The 23,447-nt window shown below is 38.0% G+C and overlaps 1 pseudogene; it reads left to right on the forward strand.

The window, feature by feature from the left end:
• The first annotated feature begins 224 nt into the window (after nucleotides 1-224).
• On the forward strand, nucleotides 225-1,281 carry LOC116886603 (annotated as a pseudogene).
• Nucleotides 1,282-23,447: the final 22,166 nt, after the last annotated feature.

Genomic DNA, 23,447 nt, shown 5'->3' on the forward strand with positions numbered 1-23,447 from the left:
AGTGTTTGTATGTTGTATACATATCAGTCAACTGTGGAATCCCTACCCAGACAATGAAGACATGCAACGTAAATTGGTTCCCAAAACTTTAGAGAGTGATGCAGGGGAGTCATGATTTTAATACTCCCCTGCAACACATAGTTATATTTTGTCAAAAAATAAATAAATAAATAAAACTGTCTTAAAACACAGCAGCTAGGCACATTTGCCACTCCGAGTGTGTAATGTTCAGCAATCATGGAACTCAAGAATGGTGCCAAGAGGCTCCTCCTAGCCACGTGACTGAGACTGAGAAGGTTGATATTTACATGGGATATCTCCACATTGACTGAGCCCGGGTATACCAGAATGAGAAGGGGATAGGAGTGTCCCTCCAGGAGAAGCTCAAGGAGCAGGTGGTAAAGCGCGAGGATCTCTTCATCATCTTCATCATCGGCAAGCTGTGATGCACTTTCCACAAAAGCATGGTGAAAGGAGTCTGCCAGAAGACACTGAGCGACCTGCAGCTGGACTACCTGGATGTCTACCTTGTTCACTGGCTTCAAGCCTAGGCCTGTCTATTTCCCACTGGATGCATCAGGAAACGTGATTCCTAGTGACGCCAATGTTGTGGACACTTGGACAGACGGCTATGGCGCAACTAGTGGATGGAGGTTTGGTAAAAGCAATTGGTGTCTCCAACTTCAACCCTCTTCCAATTAAGAGGATCTTGAACAAACCTGGTTTAAAATATAAGACTGCTGTTAACCGGATCAAGTACCACTCATACCTAACTCAGGAGAAGCTGATTGAGTACTGCCATGGCAAAGGCATGGCGGTGACTGCATACAGTCCCCTTGGTTCTCCTGACAGGCCCTGGGCCAACCCTGAAGACCTTTCTCTCCTGGAGAATCCCAGGATCAAGGAAATTGTAGCCAAGTACAATAAAACTGCAGCCCAGGTGCTGATCCAGTTCCTCATTCAAAGGAACTTGGTAGTGATCCCCAACTCTGTGACACCAGCACGCATTGCTGAGAACTTTAAGGCCTCTGACTTTGAGCTGAGCAGTGAAGACATGACACTCTACACAGCTACAACAGGGACTGGAGGGTGTGTGTGTGCCTTGGTGAGCTGTGCCAAATACAAGGGTTACCCCTTCTACAAGCTGAGGATTCCCGCTCCCCCTCGAGAGGCTTACACCTGTTCTTTCTGCCTAATCTGTCCTTGCAAATGTCCTGTGGCCTGTGTCCCTCTGCACTGGATGGCACCTTGCAGACCACACCTGAGACTTTGTTAGTTTGATGTAGAATCTGAAGGGTAGTAGCAGTAGCCGAGGTGTTTGTTTTAGTCTTCCGTGGTCTTTCTTCTTCCCACCTGGAGGACTTTAACATGAGTACCTTTTCCAACCAAAGAGAAGCAAGATTTATAACCCAACTCGCCCCACTAACTCTTAAATTTGAGTGCTTAGAACTGGAATCCTTTGGGTTAGACTTCTCCTTGCCTCAAATAAACTGTTTTTGTGAAAAATAAATAAATAGATAAATAAATAAATAAAACACAACATCTAATTCAAAACAAACAAAACTATTTATTGGAGTTAATTTAGTATTAGAAACTAAGAATATAGAATTGAAAGAAATGAACTCTTACTTTTATCCACCACTAGGGATAAAACTCTTGGCTCTGGTGTGGTAGGTAAGTGCTCTACCACAGAAATACATTTACAAGACCATGGAACATATATAAATAAAATTTTATAAATATTAAAATTATATTTGTTCATATAAGCAATATATATATCCCATCTGTCTAGGACTGGCACTTCTCTATATAAATTAGCAATTAAGAAAATGCTTCACAGATGTAGCCAGAGACTACCCTTATCTAGACAGTACTTCAGTAGGTTTCACGTTGGCATATGAACTCAAACTTGGCTGCACATGAGACTTTTTGGATTACATGTGTAGAGGTTTGTGTCTATGCAGTATATGTGTCTGTGTAAAATAGCACATATTCATATGAGGGTTTTTGCTAGTGTATAAACACTTATGTGTGTAAGATAGTGGTTAATATTAGGTGTTTGCCTTTATTATTTTCTACCTGAATTATTAATTCTTTCACTGAACCTGGAGTTCACTGGATCAGGTAGGATATCTAGGGAAAGTTACCATGCTGGGGTTATAGACAGCTTAGGAGACCTGTGGATTTTTTTTCCTGAAAATTCAAAGTCGTGTACTCAGTATTTCATGGAAAGTGCTCTAGCAAATAATCTATCTTTCATACTTCTTGAAGTATTTTTGAAGTATTCAGGAGCCTGGGCTTTAGACCAAAAAACACTGATTCAAATGTTTGTTGGCATGCATCAGCCCAGGCATTAATAGTTTTTAAGACTTTCTAGTTGGAAGTGATGTATAGACAGAGCTGGAAAATCCTTAGATCATGCCAGTTCAGTTCCATGGGGCCTCTCCCTAATTTGTCCGAGCACCCGTTGAGTGCAGGCATTTTCAATGTTTCCTTCAAAGCTGCTCCACTAAGGGATTAACTGAGCTACATCTCAGCACAAGGACATTCTTCTCTGCTCTCCAAATTACCCTTGCTTTTTTGCTCAAGTTGCAGATCATCTCCAAAGGACAGTTAGCATTCTTAGATTTTTAATCCATCGAATGTCTTCTTTGATTTGAGGTTTTTGACTAGTGCTTTAAAGGCCTGGACTATTTTTTTGACTCTTGATATTTCATACATTTCTCTCCAAAATATTCCTGAATTTATGGGCTCATAACAAATTAAATTCATTAGATTATTGCATTTTTCTGTCTTTGATGACCGCGAAAACATTATCCACTTCTGTTTTTTGGAGTGCTTCCTGTCTTCTTCCCAAATGGCTTTCATTTCCATGTGCATGTTATACTTTGAGATACATTTTGTCATAAGTAATTTAGACATGACAACCTGTGTGAGGATTTCAAGCAAGCTTTTTTTTTCTTGCTTGCTTTTATTATTGTTCTTGTTTTATTTGACTGTAGAAAGGTATTATATATTATGAAAGACAATACTGTAAAAAAATACATTTTAAAACTTGTAAACAGATTCTTTTTCAAAGATATCTTAAAGTGTTAATTCTATTTTAATTTTGTGTGGTAGGAATATACATATTCCTATGTATATATATAACTATAATATGTATATATACTCCTCCATATCTATAATACAATATAAATACTTATGGGACCAAGAATATATATGTATACATATTAAATTATAATATATAATATATTATATTCAATTATATATTAAGTGTGTTAACACATATAAATATTAGTGCTGCTTGTCCACTGGGAATTTATATTGTTTTGCAGATGTGGAGAAGTATTGAAATTTTCATTTCTTTAAAAATTAACTAGCTAATTTCTAAAATGCCATCTATACATTGGCTCTTTCCTACCAATTACACAATCAAAGTTTGGAGTCATATTAATGAAATGCACAAATAGGTTTTGGCTTCTGTCTCATTGACCCACCTGTCTAATTCTGTGCAAATTTTGTCTTAATTTGTACTATTACACATCTTTTTATGTTCCAAAGGGCTGGCATCCCTCATTATTTAAGATATTACTTTGCATTTTTACACACGAGGGTTTTCTTTCCTAAGATTAGTTTATCACAGGATATTTCCCTCTAATAAGATATCATCCTGAGTGAGGTAACACAGACACAGAAGAACACATACTCACCAATAAGTAAATATTAGCTCAAAATCTCACAATGCCCATGATACAACCCACAGACCATATGAAGTGAGGAAAGAAGGAAGACGAGAGTGTGGATGCTTCAGTCCTGCATTGAGGGCAGGAAAGATTTTGAGAAGTGGAGGGAAAGGGGGACCAGAGAGGGAGAAAGGAAGGAGGAAATAAGAGTGGCGTATCGGGAACTGGAGGAGATGTGAGAGAGGTACAGAGGGTTAGGAAATCGAACAAAAATATGTAGCAGGGGCGATATGCAACTGGGGATAGCCACTGGATGGTCCCAGATACCAGGAAAACGTGAGGCTCCCAGGACCCAACAGGGGGAAATAGAACCTGTTGAGACCACCTCTAGTATATAGGCACAGTCAAGGGATGGGGCCACACAGCATCTCATAGTTTTTAACCCATAAATGTCCCTGTCCAAAGGAAGAACAGGGACCAAAAAAAAAAAAAAATAGAACAAAGACGAAAAGGAAGAGCTAAACAGGGTCTGCCCCATGTGGGGATCCATTATGTCTCCAGCACTGTTGCTGTGGTCAAGAGGTGCTTGTTGACAGGAACCTAATGTAGCAGGTCCTGAGGCAGTTTGGCCAGCAACTGACCAAGGCAGATGTGAATGCTTGGAGCCAACCATCAGACTGAGCTCAGGAAACCTGGTAGGGGAACTGGCCGAAGAACTGAAGGGGCAGAGGGGGATTACAACCACATTGGAAGAACAACACAGGCTGGCCTGGCCACCATGGAGTGTACCCTGAGGGAACCATGGCTCCAGATACATATGAAGAAGAGAATGGCCTTGCCTGACTGCAAATGGAGGGGAGGCCCTTGGTTCCGGGAGGCTTGCCCCAGTGCAGGGTGATGCTGGAGTGATGGGACAGGAGACTGTGGGTGGGTGGGGGGGAGCATTCTCCTACATGAAAAGAGTAGGGAGAAGGGAGGCTGTGGGATGAGGGGTTGATGGAGGGTGTAGCTGGGAAGTAGACTATCATTTGAGATGTAAACGAACGGAATGATTAATAATAAAAAATGAAATGAAATGCATGTATTTATTTGTAAACAAAAGTTTCATTAAGCATACATGACTCTTTTTTGTTTTTAAACACTGAAATGTCATGAGACAGTAACTCCTTAGAGAACAATCAATATTGATAAGTTTGATTACTCAACGGGACTTAGTTCTTAATGGTGCCTCTTTAATACAGGCGTTTTGAATAACCGCTATAAGAAACGCGTATAGTTTTTATTTTCACTTTCTGACAGTGACTTTGGGCAAGCAACGCAATAGTGTCTTATTGACCAGCACTGGATTTAAACTTCATCTGCAAACAAAGCAAGTGGTGCCATGCTGATCTTAGGTGCATATTCCTGCACTGTGAACAAGAAAAGGGGCTGAGGAGATTATTTCAAACAGTCACGTTGAAGTGCCAGCCTTTTCACTTGCTCAGTTCAAGTATTATTGCTTTCAAATGTCAGCACATCACCAGTGTAAGCATGCATACTTATTAAAACTTCTTTCTTGAGACATGTGAGGTGGACACCTTGGAGCACAATACATATTTAAATTTTAATCTGAATTCTAGGTGGAGCATTCCTCGGTTAACAGCTGTATTATTTCTAAGAAGAGAACTACATTTAAACTGAGTGCTTCCTTACTGCAAGAGGCTTTGCGAGTATACATTTTACCGATTTCAGTACTCAGGCACACATCTTAAGGGAGGAATGTTTCAATAGTCACATTCTCCAGATGATGCAGTTCATTTTTATGGACAGAAGTCAGCTCTATAGGCATGCTACTAACAACTGTTGGTATCTTTAATTTCTTTATGATATTACAGAAATGTATTTCTATACTCACATCTTGAAACCCCTGTGCAGATGAAATACTGAAGGGTATCCTGAAGATGGCTCCTTCTATTTGAGTCTTCTGATCTGGAAACAGATTTTTAGAAAACAAAACAAAACAAAACGAACAGCATTAGGCACCAAGCTTGGTCCCACTCTCCAACCATCTACAGGTTATTGCAGCTGAGCAAGAGCAGTGTAGCTAATCCCCTGTCTCTGGCTCCTCCACACTGAAATTCACTGAGATTACAGGCATCATTGCTGCAATTGACTGTGTTGATACTGGGGACCTGAACTTATGTCTTCATGTCCCAGCTTCCATAATAGAAACATCTCACATTTAAGGGACAAAATCCTCAAGAAACAAGAATGTCAAGGAAACCTGGTTTTCTCTTTATTGAGAAATGCCTGAACCCCAACTGAGAAGAAGGTGTACCTTCAACATCCCTTCCTAACATCAGTGTGCTCTTGAAACATGTCATCTTTCTATTTCTTAGTGAATGACAGGAAGCCAGAATAATTTCAAACCACTCTTCTCTCATCTTCTCTGCAACCTCTCAGCCTTTCCGATTAGAGTTGCTCAACATCTTGTTTGATCTGCCTTTGAGTCTCTGTGAGAACGAGGAGGTGACTTGTCCTAACAGTTCTTACAAAAAGATTATTTCTCTTGAGTCTGCTTGAGAGAGGAACAAGAGGCTGGGCCATTCAAAGTTCTGCTCCCTAAGGGGGGCTTAGAGTAACAGGACTCGAGTAGGGGATTTGATGTCAGGACCTATCAACATCCAATCAGTACAAAATCATTTCCTCACTCCAGCTGACCATGCACTTTTCTTTGTAGCTGCAACTTCATTAGATGGAGGACTGAGTTTCCAAAAGGAAAAGGTCAACATTTCCATTTGGGCATTCAAACATCTCCAAGATGGGTTTGAGGCTTTAGTGTTCTATTGATTCAGCCATCCCCATGCTGAGCACAGAACTTTGCCCAGAATAGATGGGCTGTGTCAATCAAAGCTCACCAGTGGGGCTACTTATTTTCAGCTTGATTCACAGAGCTATCAAATATTGAGTGGAAGGGGGACAAGGGAAATTCTACTGTAGTATAAATTTGCAAATGAAGCTTTCACCAACAATGCATTACATGACAAGTGCTTTGAAATCACAAACCACACACACACACACACACACACACACACACACACACACACACACACGCCCTGCCTTCATTTGCCCTTGTTTACTAAATAATCACTCTACAGAAAAATTCTAAACTAGGAGCCTCCATATGAGACACCAAATTTTCTAAAGAAACTGAGTGTCAAATGACATAGAAGTATATAGCACCACTGATCAGGAAAGAAGACATCTCTCATTTAGAACCTAACAGAGAAGGTTTACTTTCATGTATGAAGAGATGGAAGAGAGTCTCCTGACAGAAGGACAGAGGACAGTCCATCTGGTTAGACACTTGCCCAAATTACATTAATAACGACAATAACTTTCTTTTTTTTTTTTTTCTTTTTTTCGGAGCTGGGGACGGAACCCAGGGCCTTGCGGTTGCTAGGCAAACGCTCTACCACTGAGCTAAATCCCCAACCCGACAATAACTTTCTAATTGAGTCTTACATTTTTATAATTTTGTCTCATAATTTAATCTAACTTTACATAAAAAGTCTTCAGAACTCCACATTGAAAACTTGTAACCATACAAAGTATAAAGCAGACATGTTTTGTGTGTGTGAATTTTTGTAGCATTCCTGATTTTTATTTATTTATTTTTTTGGTTTCCTTTTATCTTCAAGATTTCTCATCTTCATTCCCACAGATTCATTTTGTTCCAGCATTGGGTCATATCCTTCCCTTCTACACATCTGCTTTGCACAGACCACATAAGAAGGCTAGAACAGCGGAGAAGGAGTGATGGACACAGAGAATGATTTCTCATTGTGTGCACACATGAAAAATTGAAAGGAAATTAAGTATTTTTATGAAACTTGAAATTTTACTTTTCAACAGACACTGTTCTTTCTGGTGTATAAAATCATCTTTGTTCCCCAAGTTTTCTTATGAGTTCTCCAAGAAAACGTGAGTTATTAATTCACTGTGATTATCTCACTGAAAATACAGCAACAGTATTAAATAATCAGGTGTCTACAATCTGATCCCATCACAGTCAAGTGCTCTTGATAAATCTTTTAATTTTGCTTTTGATTTTAATTCACAAATGTGCCCAGATCTTGCACATTTCTTCATTCCTAGCATCTTAGTTCATTTATTCATTAAAGTATTTTCAATGACAATGGATAGTGTGTCAATTTCTCCCTCTTTAGATTTCTAGTGTATCTTTCCTAGGCCAGGTTGCAATACTTAATGTTTAATGCAATTTATGAATGGATAGTATCTCCATATAATAAATTTATGCCTATGCAGAGAGTCTTAGTAAAGGTGGCTATAAAGAATTATTGACTCGGGGCTGGAGAGATGGCTCAGCGGTTAGAGCACTGACTGTTCTTCCAGAGGTCACGAGTTCAAATCCCAGCAACCACATGGTGGCTTACAGCCATCTGAATGAGATCTGATGCCCTCTTCCGGTGCATCTGCAGACAGTGACAGTGTACTCATATACATAAAATAAATAAATAAATCTTTAAAAAAAAAAAAAAAAAAAAAGAATTATTGACTCTTTCTTCATATATATATATATATATATATATATATATATATATATATATACACACACACACACACACACACACACACACACACACACACACACATATGCTTTGTAGAAGAACATCCTTTCCAATACTTTGTAGTTGAATTTTGGCCACACCTAATGGAACCAGGAGTGACTCTTCATGGGTACCAAACATCTGCTTCAGGAACAGATCCAACACCCTTTCTGTGGCTTCTTATTTTGTTGACATCTGTTCAGCTTCTTGCAGTGAGTGATCCTAAGCTATGCCAAGATGGTGGTTCTTGCCAGCCTTCCATTCTATCAGCAGTAGTATAGTCTCCTCCGAGATTTGTACAAGGTTGCAAAGATATGGCCTTCCCTATAAGTGAGACTCAACAATTTTATCGCAGCAAGATGCACAGCCTCTTTGGGTCTCAAATCAGAAGCACGGTTATATAGCAAGGAGACAGGTTCCTCTCCCTGCTTTGTTGTTTAATTTTAGTTTTAGTTTCAGTCTAGTTTAGTTTTTATAAAATATAAACTTCTTGGGAACAATAACAGTTGGAGTTCCTGATCTCTCTGAGAATCAGTGTCTCCTATCTAAGCATCAACCTATGCTTCTATACTTCCCATAACCATCCCATGGCACACACACAACAGTACCTCTATAACAGTGAATGTCCCAGTGTTATATTCATGCGTATTAGATATATTACCTCAAACACTTTAGTTTCTGATAATACCAACTCTCTTTACATTCTTCTTGTGAATTTCTTCAGAAACTAAGCAAGGTAATTGTTTCAAACTATTAGCCAGAGAGAAAACAGGATTTAACACAGCAGACTGAATTCCTACCTCATCTTGCTTTCATTATCCAATATTGATTCTCCACTCACATTCCTTTTGCCTCCTCTCTTTGTATATCCTCAGTGCTCTTTTCCCATGAACAACAAATCAACAAATAAAACAGACCTTGTATGAGTACCTCTGATGCATTAGGTCTTAAGATAATTATATGAGTGGTACCAGCTGTAACAAAAGCGGGTAGGGCGGGATACTAAAGAATTATCTGTAAGGAATTTTCCAACCTCCTCATTTTAGTGGAAGCAGTGTGGGAAGGCCCTGGGGAGGACGCATCATGGTAGACTATGATGATAAGTAATCAGTTACTACTCAGATGTATGCCAGGAATGCTTCCTAATTGTACCACATTGGTATGATTTTACTTCCTTTCGTCTCTTGCAAGAAAACCTGCAGTTCATTTCATTAATTCTTACCTAGATGCATTGGATCCTCTCTTTTCTCTATGCCTTAGCATTTATCTTCCTAAGGACTCACATATGTTTCACAGGAATGTAAATTGATGCAACAGTCTTGCAAAGCAATTTAGCATTAATAGATCAAGAGTCTTAAAATTGCTCATACAGGGTTATTATGATCCAGCAATTTCATTCCAGAAACCTCTCCAAATGAAATAACCTAAGACATAGGGGAAAACAAATATGTATAAATATATTTGCAGAAATATGTTTATTACTGCACAGTTTCCCATTTTGTTGATATGATAAAAAACTAAATAGATAATAAAAGAAATTATTAAATGATAACACATCCATATGATGAACTGTTATGAAGCCATTAAAATGGTGCTTATGGTAAATTGGTAACATAAAAATACATATGATATATTATTAGGAGAAAGATGTAAGGTGCAGAATTGTGCATAGAATACGATTGTGGCTATGTAGAACTTGCATACAAAATAGGCTAGACAGAAAATGAAGTGTCCTGGGAAAGAGCAGATGTTTGAGATTAGGGTCATGGCAACTGCTTTCTTTAATTTTTTGTTTCTAATTTAGTAAATTGTCTAGGTGCTTTGATTGAGGGCATTTTTCTTTAAAATATAATATTTGCAATAAATTTCTAAAGTATGTTTTAATCAACTACTTTGTCTTCCTGCCAGCTTATGCCTCATACAGAGCCACATAGCTCATTCATCTCCATTTATTATCAGTGTTGAGTCCATAAATGTCTCGTCTTTGAAGCTTCTCAGCCCACACAAGCAATGTCAGACAGAAAGACAACTCTCTTCCTCTCTTTCAGGGTCACTTCCACACAGCCCACCCACAGAACAGAGAGTCTGGCTATTTTAATATGCAATAAACCATCTAGTGCAGATGTCCTGCACAGCACTAAAAAGAAAATTCTAGATTGTCCAATAGACACTTCGCTCTTCCTTCAGCTACCTCGTCATGCCTAGTCTGTCTGCTTCTCTCTTTTGGCACATCTATAATTTAGTGTACTACAAAGGCCAATGCAAACTATTTTGTGGCAGTCTCAGAATCCTGCCCTACTTCTCGCCTACTATGCTCACAAAATATTACTGTAAAATTTCATAAAATCTCAGTCTATATTTAACAATACTTTTGTCTTGTTTCGTCCTTTTCACCTTTTTTATGATAACTGATATCCTACCTCTTCCAAAACAATCTCACTCATCCCTAGCCACCCAATATAAGATTGTAAGGAAGATGGACTAAAATCCTTCTGCATGGATGAGAAAACCTTCACCTCTTTCTTGCTTTTTCCCTTCATGCCCCTCTAGAAGAAATCCATAAGGGGAAATTCCATTTTGTACAGCTAATCAATAAGAAGGCACGTATTGAGCATGTTCCACATAAATAGTATAGTGCTCCTTTCATGGGGAATTCAGGAGAGGAAACACAAGTGTCATTGACATCCGTCCCTGATACCCAAGCAATGGAAATAGGCAGACTAGTTACCCCTGGGAGCAAAGGCGGAACACAAGAAATGCTACAGTGGGAGAATAAAAGAAATAAGCATATATTAATTTTTATTCTATGCATGTAAAATTCTGCTTCAAAATAGTGAAGGCACAGAATCAGACAAATTTGATTAGTGCTTTCAACTAAATTTGTTTTACAAGAAGATGAAAGAAAACTGTGAGAGAGTGCAAAGTTTGAGGGGCAGGGGACTTTCAAATTCTAAGCTTAGGGAAGAGAAATTTCTACAGCTAAAAGTAAAACGTTAAGCAAAAGGAGGTCATATATGAAGGGAGGCATGTGTTCATGCTGTCTCCATGATGCATGGGCTTCTGGGAAGAAACTAATTCTAGCATTTTTTAATTGGCCACTGACTCTGTACCTAGGTATGCAGGTCCTCACTTATCCAAGAGTGAATTATAAAGGCTTAAACTGTAACATTAATCAATATGCAGTTTGTGGCTGCCAGGGGCAAGTTTACAAGCAACCATCTAAATATCTGAGTAGAACATCAGACATTGCACACTGCCAACCATGTAGATTGCACAGTATCATCCAAATCACAGAACAAATAAGGGATCAAACAAAGAGACAAAATCAATAGCTTCCTGGGGGAATCTCTATCCAAACTTACCAGAAACTGTTACCTAAGGACTCCAGGACTCAGTAAAAAGTAATAAGGCATGAAAGAAAAAAATATATGTTACTTTGATATTATCTGAAATACCTTCTTTTTAACAGGAAACTATGTGACATGTTAGACCATGTACTTTTTGAATCTGTTTGTGTAAAATGACAAGAAGTCAGGGGATAGACTGAAATCAGGGACAATAAATAATAGCTCTTTTTGTGCATAGGATTTCTATCAGGGGGAAAAATGGGCCAAAGCTGGATGATAGTAATGCTTTATGTGATATTAATATAGTTTAAAATATATTAGGTAAATATATTACATGTATACTTTGGTTAATTAATAATATGACATCAATAATGGCATTTGTAAAAGATGAGTATAATGTGTGCTGGTTGCTTTATAAGGAGATATTTGAAGGAATGAAGACATTAACATTCAGAGATATGTCACATGATAATATTAATATAATAATGATATTGATTCCAGAGTCAGAGGTAGAACAACACATGTAAAGAAACCTGATCATTCAAAAACACTCAGCTCTAGGTAGTGGAGCTTGCCTGGATGAAAAATATTTTAGAAAGTATGTAACTTTTGTTATCTGTAGATGATATTGGATGGAATCAAATCAAAATTACCAGAAGCCTTAATTATTCTTAAACAACCAGTGAAGAGTTACTGAAAGTTCTAAGTATAGGACAGTGAACACTGGAGTCAAATACCAGATTCTTTTTTCTGGAAATGTTGTAGGGAAAAAGGTTAATGAACATAGAGGAGAATTGGGTAAGTGGATGAGGAGAGTCCTTTGGAAGTCTCCTCACATAAAATTATTGATAACATCCATCAGTGTTGTGACCTGGGCTCAGACCTTTGGCAAAATCTAGAACAGAACAAGAAAAAGACATGAACTTCACAAAATTTACATAAGCCAAATTACCTGTTAAACTAGATTCTCTCTGGCCTATCTTGGGAGTGGATTGAAGCATGAAGCTTAGAACACCACATTCCATCCATTTTCTTTCCACAGAATAACCACTCCATTACTTCTGTCTTCAATATCCTTCGAAAAGAAAAGGTCCTCATATCTGCTCCCAAGAATCCATTTCTTTGAAGCCTCACATTCTTCTCTTTCATTTTATACCCTAAGTTTTCCAAAGAGCCATATTCCTGATGTATGCACTTGTTTGGACTACACTGACAGTGACTCACATTACCAGGCAAAGACAAAGAAAGTCCTTTCAGCTGTGTACAGCTGGAACTAGTGCTCGGAAACTGTTAGTAAAAGTTCTTCCAAAGCTCCCAGATTTTTTTTTCAGAAAGATACATTAGTTTAAATTTAGACAAAGTTGCAACTAAAATGTGGGAACACCTGTTCCCCTGCTGGAGCACTTCCTCTGCTTCCTGTGTCAGGAATGCTTCTTAAACAACGACAGGCTGGAGTCTACCTAAAGTGGAGTTGCACAGAAAGTTCATTATCCAAATTAATACATGCTTCTGTACTTCCCACAAAGGCTACATGGATGCAGGAGAGATGGGCCCATAAGCAAAAGGCTACCTCTCACATTCATCCTGAAGGTGACTCTCCTAATGGCCAGCACTTTAATGTCCATATCTTCCAGCCTCCCACTTCCTCAGTTTTATAATTTATACAAAATCCTCTCCAAGAACTGTTGGCCTATCTGTTGCTCAGTCAACCAAGCAGATGGAGCACAGTTTATAGTTCAATCAGGAATCCAAATTAAAGTCATTGGCTTGTTCTTAATGGGATTAATAGGAGTAGAGGAATACTTCTTGGCAGCCTACAAAGCTACCTAGCCTTGGCAGGAGGACCACCCTATGTTAAGGACACATAGGTGTGCCAAGTAGTCCAGTCCACAACTTTTATAATTTCTTATCTTCACCAGGAACATTGGCAATTGCATGAGATCATGATGCTTCTGCTTCCTAATGCCAAGAAGTTCTGTTACTTAGTATATCTTTCCATGTACTCTATAGAGGTCTAGGACACATAACTTTAATGCTTACACTTTTCAGTCCACTGGTCTGAGCTTTAAAGTCATGAATAATTGCATAGCATCTTAACCAACAGTTAAGAGAAATTCCATGTGTTGTCATTATCTCCCCACATCTGACATACTTGATAATCACTGTTCCATTTATTTTATGCATTAATTATTTTTCCCATCACTGTCACAGAATACTTAATATTCTTAATGAACTTAATGGGAATAAAAAGGACTCATTTGGACTCATGGGTTTCATTGTAATGGGAAAAGCATGCAGGAATTCGCTTCTGTGGTAGAATGCATCCAGGACTTCACACAGAGGCCTCTGGCTAGAACCAGTCATACAGAGAAGCATGCTGACATAATTTGGCTCTTGACTGCCTCTCCCTTGTGTTAAAGTTTGTAGGTCAACTTGACACAAGTTATATTATTCCATGTGGAGAAAACCTCAATTGAGAAAATGCTTCCATAAGATCAGGCTTCAGGCAACAATCCTATAGAGAACTTTTAAAAAAAAGATTGATATAGTTGGACTCGGCCCTTTGTGGGTCATGTCACACCTGAGCTAGTAGTTTTGGATTCCTTAAGAAAGCAGGCTGAGCAAGCCATGGGAAGCAAGCCACTAAGTAGCACCCCTCCATGGTCTATGCATTCAGTCTTGCCTCCAGGTTCCTGCCCTTGTAAGTTTCTGTCCTAAATTTCTTCAATGATGAATAATGATATGGAAGTAGAATTTGCATAAACCCTTTCTTCCCAGGAGTTACTTTGACCATGACATTTCATAACAACAATGATAACCATAACTTAGACAGAAAGTGGTAGCAAGTTATGAGGTATTGCTGTGACAGATCTGTCTGTGTCCATGTTGTTTGGGGAAACATTGTAAGAAGGATGTCAGAGACTTGGGTGCCAACTTGCATTGAGTGATCAAACCTTAGTGAGTTGTTCTGTGGGAAATTAGAAGAAGAGTGGTCGATAATGCAGGTCATAGAGGTCTGGCTTGTGAAGTTAAAGAAGGAAGTCTGAAAGTAACTTAAAGACCATGAGGACTTTCCCAATTTAGCTGTTTTGAATAAAGATTCTGTGGTTTTGGTCAGTTGCGTCTGAAATGTTAACTGTGATTAACAAGAGACCAGCACCATGGAAGTGAAACTTTTGCTTTACTGGGACAATTGTTGCTAATTATCTAGCACTGAGAAATTAGTGATGATGGAGAAAGGAAAAGCCTCACTGAGAAGAAATCTGGGAAGTATTTCCTCAGAATCAGCACACAGGTGCTCTGTTCTAGACGCTGCAAATGTTAAATTGGTAGGGTAAGAGTCACCCAGTTGGTGCTTGTTTTGAAGACAAAGGTGCTATGGAAAGCAGCTGATACTTGTTACCAAGAGAGGCCAGGATAGGCCATTTCTGGGACTGCATCTTTAGTAGTAGTTGAAGGTCCAACATGGAAGTAGTTATGCAAAGAAATTGTGGTTGGGCACCATGAATAAAGTCTGTGAGAGGATATTGCTGAAAGTGCAGCCCAATTGCAACAGATATTAAAGATACTAGTACCGTGGGATGACCGCCAAAAATATCAGCAAAGTTAGAGTAGAATCAGCCTGTGCTTAAAAGACAAGCTGTGTGTTGTCCTATAGAGGCTTCACCCAGCAGCTGACTCAGACAGATACAGACACCCACAGCCAAACAGTGGATGGACCTTGAGGACAGGAACTCCACAGGAAGACCAACAGATTCAATTAACCTGGACCCTTGGGGCTCTCAGAGTCTGATCCAGCAACCAAAGAACACACATGGACTGTACCTAGGTCTCCCTGCTCATATGGAGCAGATGTGCAACTTGGCCTTCATGTAGGTAGGTACCGAACTGGAAGAGGGGCTGCTCCAAAAACTGTTGACTGTATGTGGGATATGTTCTTTTAGCTGAGCTGCCTTGTCTGGCATCAATGGGAGAGAAGGGCCTAGCCTCACAGAGATTTGAGGGTAAGGGTAAGGGGGATATAGAGGAGCTCCCTACCTACTCAGAGACGATGGTGGAGGGCGGTGGGGGAAGGTGACCAGAAGGGAAGCAGTGAGCAGGATGTAAAGAGAACAAGTAAAGAAAATAAACTGTAATTTAAAAAGAAGGAGGAGAAAAAGGAGGAATAGAAGGTGGAAGAGGAGGAGGAGGACAAGCTGTCTGCTGGCAAGCGTTGAGCCTGAACATTGACCCAAGCCCCTTGGAGGAGCCTAGAAGATCATGAGTGAATCGAAATCTTATACACTGAGTTACTAACACTGTTGGAATTTTGTTTTGCTTTGTTCAGCTTGTGACCATGTCCTGTTGTCTCCTCTTTAAATAAGAAGTTATTTATTTTGGATTTTACACGCTTAGGGACTTTAATCTTTTAGGACATATTTTGGAGGTTTACATAGACTTTTGATTTTCAAAGAGACTACGTATTTTTCAGGTACAATTTTTAAAGCACTTGAATTTGTAAGATTGTGGGAATTGTAAGTTTGTGAAGTTTTTTTGTGCTGTAATATCTTTATTAATGTGTGATGTTAGGGAGGAACAAGAAAGGAAAGGCTGTAGCCTAACACTAATGTGTTTGTGTGTCAAGTTTCTAAGAGGTTAGTTGTACTGGCTAGTTTTATGTCAACATTACAGAAGTATAGTCATCTGGGAAAAGGGAGCCTTAGTTGAGAAAGTGTCTCATTAAGATCAGACTATAGGCAAGTCTATAGAGCATTTTCTTAATTATTTCTTGATCACAGAACTCACAACCCATTGAGGGTGGTGTTACCCTGGGGCAGACGTTCTTGGGTTCTATAAGAAAGTAGACTGAGAAAGCCTACATAATAATAAGCAGCATCCCTGCATGGCCTTTGTATCAGCTCCTGCCTTGAGATTCTTGCCCTGTCTTAGTTCCTTCCTGATTTCCTTAGATGGTAAAAAGTAATGTGGAAATGTAAGCCACATGAACCCTTTCTTGACCAAGTTGCATTGGTCATGGTACTTTGTCATAGCAATAGTAATCCTAATTAAGACAGAGTCTCAAAATGTCCTTAGATAACTAGGCAATTGCAATTTATGCAGGGCCCAAAACACTTCTAAGGAAATGTCAATTTCTCGAAACCCCTCTTTCTTTGTTCTTCAGTTTGTCCTCTAAGATATCTGAAGCTAGTGAGATATCATATAATGAAATTATAATGTAGAAGTTTGAAACTGTTGCTTATTTTTGAAATATAATTTGTGATAGAATACTTTATACACACACATGCAAACAGACACACACACACACACACACACATAAATATAAATACTGAGAAGGACTCTACTCTAGATGCTGAATCTGCCTCAATATACTTGGAAAATCTAGACATGCTGCTAAGTATTTTGCTGCCTCCACTTTGATTAAGATACCCAAATACAAAATACTCACCAGAAGAAATATAAGGATAAAGAGTGGAGAAGAGACTGAAGGAAAGACTATCCAGAGACTATCTCACCTGGGGATCCATCCCATATGTAGCCACCAAACATAGTCACTATTGCTGATGCCAAGAAATGCTTGCTGACAGGAGCCTGAAATGCATGTCTCCTGAGAGGCTCTGCCAGAGCCTTACTGATACAGATGAAGATGCTTGCAGTTATCCATTGTACTGAGCATGGGGACCACAATGGAGGAGTTAGAAAAAGGAACTGAAGGTGTTTGCAACCCCATAGGTAGAACAACAATATCAACCAACCAGACAACCCAGAACTCACAGGGACTAAACCACCAACCAAAGAGTACATGGGGTTTGGAGGCAGGACCCATGGCTCCAGTCCCATATGTAGCAGAGGATGGCATTGTTTGGCATCAATAAGAGGAGTAGCCCTGGTCCTATGAAGGCTCGTTTCCCCAGTGTGGGAATGCCAGGGTTTTTGTGTGTGTGTGTGTGTGTGTGTGTGTGTGTGTGTGTGTGTGTGTATATATATATATATATATATATATATATATATATATATATATATATGTAGGAGTTGGGTGGGTGAGGGAGCATCCTCATAGAATCAGGGGGAAGGGTAATGGGAGGGGGAGGAACAAGGAAAGGGGATAATATTTGAAATGCAAACACATAAAATATCCAATAAAAAAGATACCCAGACACATTCTGGCAACAATTATTCTCCAAAATAATTAGAATATTATCAGTCTGTTACTTAAAGATGGAGTGATACCCAGGGGCCACAGGGCATACCTTTAAGGTTCCTCTCTTTATTGGAACACACTGACATACTATGATCAATAAGAGATAGCTTTGTTAAATGCCTGTGTATGATTAGGAATATTCCTTGTCTTTTACTCAACATCAGAAGCTTTGCTAAGATTTGAAAGAAAATGTCATTCTGACTTCCTGTTTGAGTTGTAGAATCTTCTCCATCAAAATATAGAGTGTTATTACATGTTGCCTATACTACTCTTCAAACTGCTAATCTGAATCTTGAATTAAATTTCAATTTCCTTGATGATCTTTCCCATCTTTAGCAAGTAAACAACATTTAATAAAGTTGTTGCACAATAGAGGTAGTTATGACAGAAAGTCCACTTTAATGAAAGTTGATATAGACTTAAATGGGCAACTCAGACAAAGGAGAGACTGAGTGCAGGAAGATGTCCCAGAGAAAACTTCTCTAGTTGACTTAGAAGAGGGAAATGTCTTGGCCCAAGATGCTTATACAAAAGGACATAGTAACTTGATAGTGCTATAGTATGGAAAAACGCAAGTTGGGATTTAAATTTAGAGAAATGTGAGGTTGGGTCAGGACCCTTATGTGCCCTAGAAAGAAGATCAAAGAAAGATGTCACAAAGTGTACTATGTCGTCCGTGCAAGCAGAAGAACCTCACTTCAGTGCCTCAAGCACAACATTAAAAAAAAAAAACAAAAAACATAAATACCCTGGTATATGGTTCTAATCTCAGGGCTACAGGGACAGGTAGATTCCTGGGCATTACATTTTCTCATGCTGGGTGAGTCAATCTAGTCTAATTATAAAATAACAGGTACCAGTAAATGACCATGCCTTAATCAGGCAAATAATTCCTCAGGAACTACATCTGGTTAACATCTGGCCTCCACGTACACATGTGCACAGCTGTACCTGCATGCATTTAACTCACAAAAGCAAAATTAGCAAAAAAGAAATCAATTATTGTTAATTCAAAACCATCAATTAGGTTTATACTTTTCAAAACATGATTTTTTTTTTCTGCAACATGAAGACATTTAAAAGAATGCGTGAGGGCTAGAGAGATGGCTCAGTGGTTAAGAGCACTGGCTGCTCTTCCAGAGGTCCTGAGTTCAATTCCCAGCAACCACATGGTGGCTCACAACCATCTGTAATGGGATCTGATGCCCTCTTCTGGTGTGTCTGAAGACAGCGACAGTGTACTCATATGCATAAAATAAATAAATCTTTAAAAAAAAAAAGAATGAGTGAGACTGAATTAGGATATGGCAAGCATATCATGTATAGAAAACTGGTGATCAAAAAGTATGCAGATTTGGAGGCAAGAAAGAACATCCAGGCTGAGGTAACTTTGAGAGTGACATGTTTGCAAATGACAATGACTTAGACTCTGCTATCATAAAAGCAATGCAGAAAAAGATGCTAGATCAAGGTTGGTGCCTTGGTTGAGAACATTGAAGGATCCAGCTAAGAACATGAAGACAGACAGTGAGGTAAGAATCAAAGACATAAATGAGCACTAGCCAAAGGATGGGGGCCCTTTAAGGATGAAGAGGTTTGTGTTTCATGTTCTGTGATATGCTGGAGGACAGAAAAAGTACCCATTGGTCTGTCAGAAAGGTCATTGATGGCATTATGGACGAGTATATGCTTACTAGATCATGCCACATTAAAATGAAGATTGGGTAGCAGTCGGACGCAAACAGCGTAGTAGCATAGTCTGAGAATAGAAGGACACTAAGCAACCATAGGAGAAAATGGTGTCACAAAGGGGGTTATATTTAGAGAAGCAAGAACCACAGCCATAAAATACCGTGCCATTGGAAATGTTGTAATGGAGAAAACAAAACAAACTAAGGAGCTTATATGGTTCCTTGAGGGTAGGGGGGTGGGATATAGGTTTTCAGAAACTACTAAAAATGTTTATCCCAAGGTCACATGGCTTCCTGTACATCATAGTGATGGGAACATGAATAGTACCAATTATTTCTCACTTCTTCATGGAAAGCAGGCATAAAAAGGGACCCAGGATTTAAGTTAGTGGCTACGAAGAGTCCTTTAAGTTTTCCAGATAGAATTCATTATTAAAGTGCCCACAAGTATTGTCTCCTCATTCCTGGCTTCTCCTTCCTTTCTCTTAACTTCTTTTGAAGGGGGATTCTTTTCATGGTTGTTGTTCAGTTGGCCATGGTTTCCTGTTCCTAGAATAGTCTAAAAACCCTTTGGCTCATTCAAGGACACGGATATCTTTCCCGTATCTTCTTATTTTATAGTTTTGAAATTTGTACATTCACACATATTAACCTCTGATTCAATTTAGTATAAGATATAAAGTTTTCTACATATAAATATTTTTATTTTAGTTGAGGTTTTGATCTTGTCTTGAGACATCTGCTCAAGTTCTTATTCACTTATTCGGTAATATTTAATTTGCAACTTAATGATTAAGTGATTTAAACGTTTCATTTAGTTTTCTTGTCTTCACATCTCATTTCCATTCATTAGTTTGTTTATGGTGATGATGATGGTGGTGGTGGTGATGATGATGATGATGATGATGATGGTGGTGGTGGTGGTGGTGGCGATATTGATTATGAAGGTACTTATCCTTGCTCTACAAAGCCAAAGTTGTTTAAGCTCAGAGGTCTTTCTGTCAAATTTATTTTTTAACAGTTCTCATTTATTATTATATTGATCTATTTTTGTTTACTCTATCCTTCAATTATATACTTTGTTCAAAGTCCTCATTCTCAGCTGTTAGTATGACTTTATCACTTAAATGTTAAGACTTCCAGGCATACAGTCTAAAGGAACATGTGAAAATTATATCTTTGGGATTTAGGTCAACAACATAATTTTGTTGCCGTTGACTCAAAATCATTACAAGACAAAATTACTAAGCATTATAGGTCCAGACCTGAAAGGCAAACTAATTTGAAATTAGCTTTCAAATTTCCTCCTTTGTAACAATAAAAATAAGCAATACCTCCTAAAAATGAAAGGCTCAGTAACCAAGTATGTTCTGCAAGGGAACAAATGTCAAAATATTAAGTACTTTGATATAATTTCTAAGCTAGACAAAGCAGTTTCACAAACTGAATTTACTTTGGCATAGTTCTAATTACACTGAGGAAAATAACTAGGTTTTTAATAGTCTGTGTAATACAAGCTTTCTCTATCTGGTAAAAACAATTATGTATTCCTATAATCTAGCAAAATACCCCACGATAAGGGAATATATAGCCTGTGACTACATAGCATTCACTTAGAGGTCCTGTCTTATGGGGAATTTATTATCTTCTGAAAACATAACTTGTAGGCTCACTTTGCATTGAGAATTTTCTTTCTTATTAACACTCCCACTAGCAAGGACTTAAGAAATTCTTGGTATTCAGCTATCAACCCATTTATATGAACTTTGAAATTGTGGTTAATAGAGTATTTAATGGATCGAAAATGTATTCTATAATTCAGTAAGAAAGACGTTGATCTTCAACTCTATGATTTTAAAACCAGTTATTACCTATATAGACACCAATGTTTTTTGTTTGTTTGTTTTTGACAAGTGTTAATGATAAAACATAAATACAAATCTAATATAATAAATATGACAGAAATGTGTATGCAAATTCCTGTATTATATATCTGATATGCTAACTCTTCCACAAGGATGATAAATAAATACTGTAGTACAGGATTATACAAATCTAGATATGATACAAGTTTCTAAATATAAACTGTAACTCACTTTTACATACACACACATGCACAAACATACAACTTATTAACTCTTCAGAAGCATTATATGTGTCACTATGCTACCAAATGTTTTTGCCATGGATTTTAATAACTGTACATAAATCCATTTAATGGATATGCTACAGTAACTTATAGCACTACATGTGACTGGTTACTTAATTTACCTGGGACATCACTGAACACTCTTATAAATGGAGACAAGCCAATGTTTTTCCATATTTGTACATCTTTGAGTAGATAGATTCTCTGAGATAGAATGATGGTACTTGTAATGATTTGGCTCTTAGTACATATTGTCAAATTGATATCTAACAAATATACTAATTTATACTTCAGCCATCAAAACATTCAAGTATTTCTCTGAACTCTTGCCAACATTACTACCATGATCTTAGCTCTGTTTATCTTAGCTTTTTTAATTTGTATCATTCAAAATGCTACTTCTGTTTAATGCTTATATTTTGTTATAATTAGTGGTGACATACATACAATTTTTCTGTGCTATTGCTAGCTAGTACACTTATACTTTTGTGGTCATACATAGCTTTTTCTCATTCATCTTCTCCTGTCAAACTGATTGATAAGAAACTGTTTCAAAGGCAAATTCAAATTCTGTTCCTATGCAATTTCCTGTAAATATTTTCCAATCTTCATTTGGTCTTTATACATTGGTTGTTTTCTTTATTGCTATTCTCTGTTTGAAACTTTATTCCACTAGGTATATTTTGATTACCTAGTCACACCCTTCAAATGCAGATGTTTCCAAAGTGATAATTTCTTTGTTCCCCCTGTAATAATTATTCTACTTATAGTTACCATTGCAGAGTTGTATAAAATTTTAACTCTAACTTCCTATGTTGATTTTTCAGTAATTTCATCAGAAATTTTTTATTGTCTTTTCTTCTGTCCTATCACCACAATACTTTTTTCCATTTTGTTTTTCCTGGAAAATAGATTATTTTTAAACAACATATTCTTATCCCAATTTCCACTCACTCAACTCCTCTCAACCCCTTTTCCTTCCCCATCCATCCAAATACATAAACTTTCTCTCTCTTATTAAGATACAAACAAGCATCTAAAATAATAGTAATAATAATAATAAATAATAATTAGATTAGATAAAATAAAAACAGACCAGAATGGAACAAAATGAACAGAAGACAAAGAACCAAATGAAAAGCCCCAGAATCTCAGATACACATGTTCTCCCACACAGAAGTCCCACATAATACATACCAAAGGACCTTTAAAAAAACAGCCTTACAAACATGAGACATGAAACAATAGAACAACAAACAAATGCTCCAAAAATGCCCTTGAGTTTACCTTGCTATGTATAGGGAACTTCACTGGAGAAAACTAAGTTTTCCTTAGCAGGAAGTAACATTTGGAGATAGCTTCCTGTTGGAAGCTACTGCTGCAGTCTGTGATTTCATATGTGCCTCAATTCTACTGTTCTTAAAGGACCTTGTTTTTTTGGGTTTTTTTGTTTGTTTCGTTGGTTTTGTTTTTGTTGTTGTTGTTTTGTTTGGTTTGGTTTTTGGGGTGTTTGTTTGTTTGTTTGTTTGTTTTGGTGTCTTCCATCCCCTATGGTTCCTACAGTCTTTGTTCCTCCTCTTCTCAGGTTCTCTGAGCCCTGATAAAAGAGGTTTGATGGACTCATCCTGTTGAGGACAGAGTGCTCCAGCATCTCTCACCACTTCATGATGTCCAGCTGTGAACCGCTGCATCTGTTCCCATCCACTACAGGAAGAAGCTTCTCCGTATTGCTGGTTAAGTAAGATACTGGATTTGTGAATATAGTAGA

Source organism: Rattus rattus, chromosome 17, assembly GCF_011064425.1.
Source record: "Rattus rattus isolate New Zealand chromosome 17, Rrattus_CSIRO_v1, whole genome shotgun sequence".
NCBI lineage: Eukaryota > Metazoa > Chordata > Mammalia > Rodentia > Muridae > Rattus > Rattus rattus.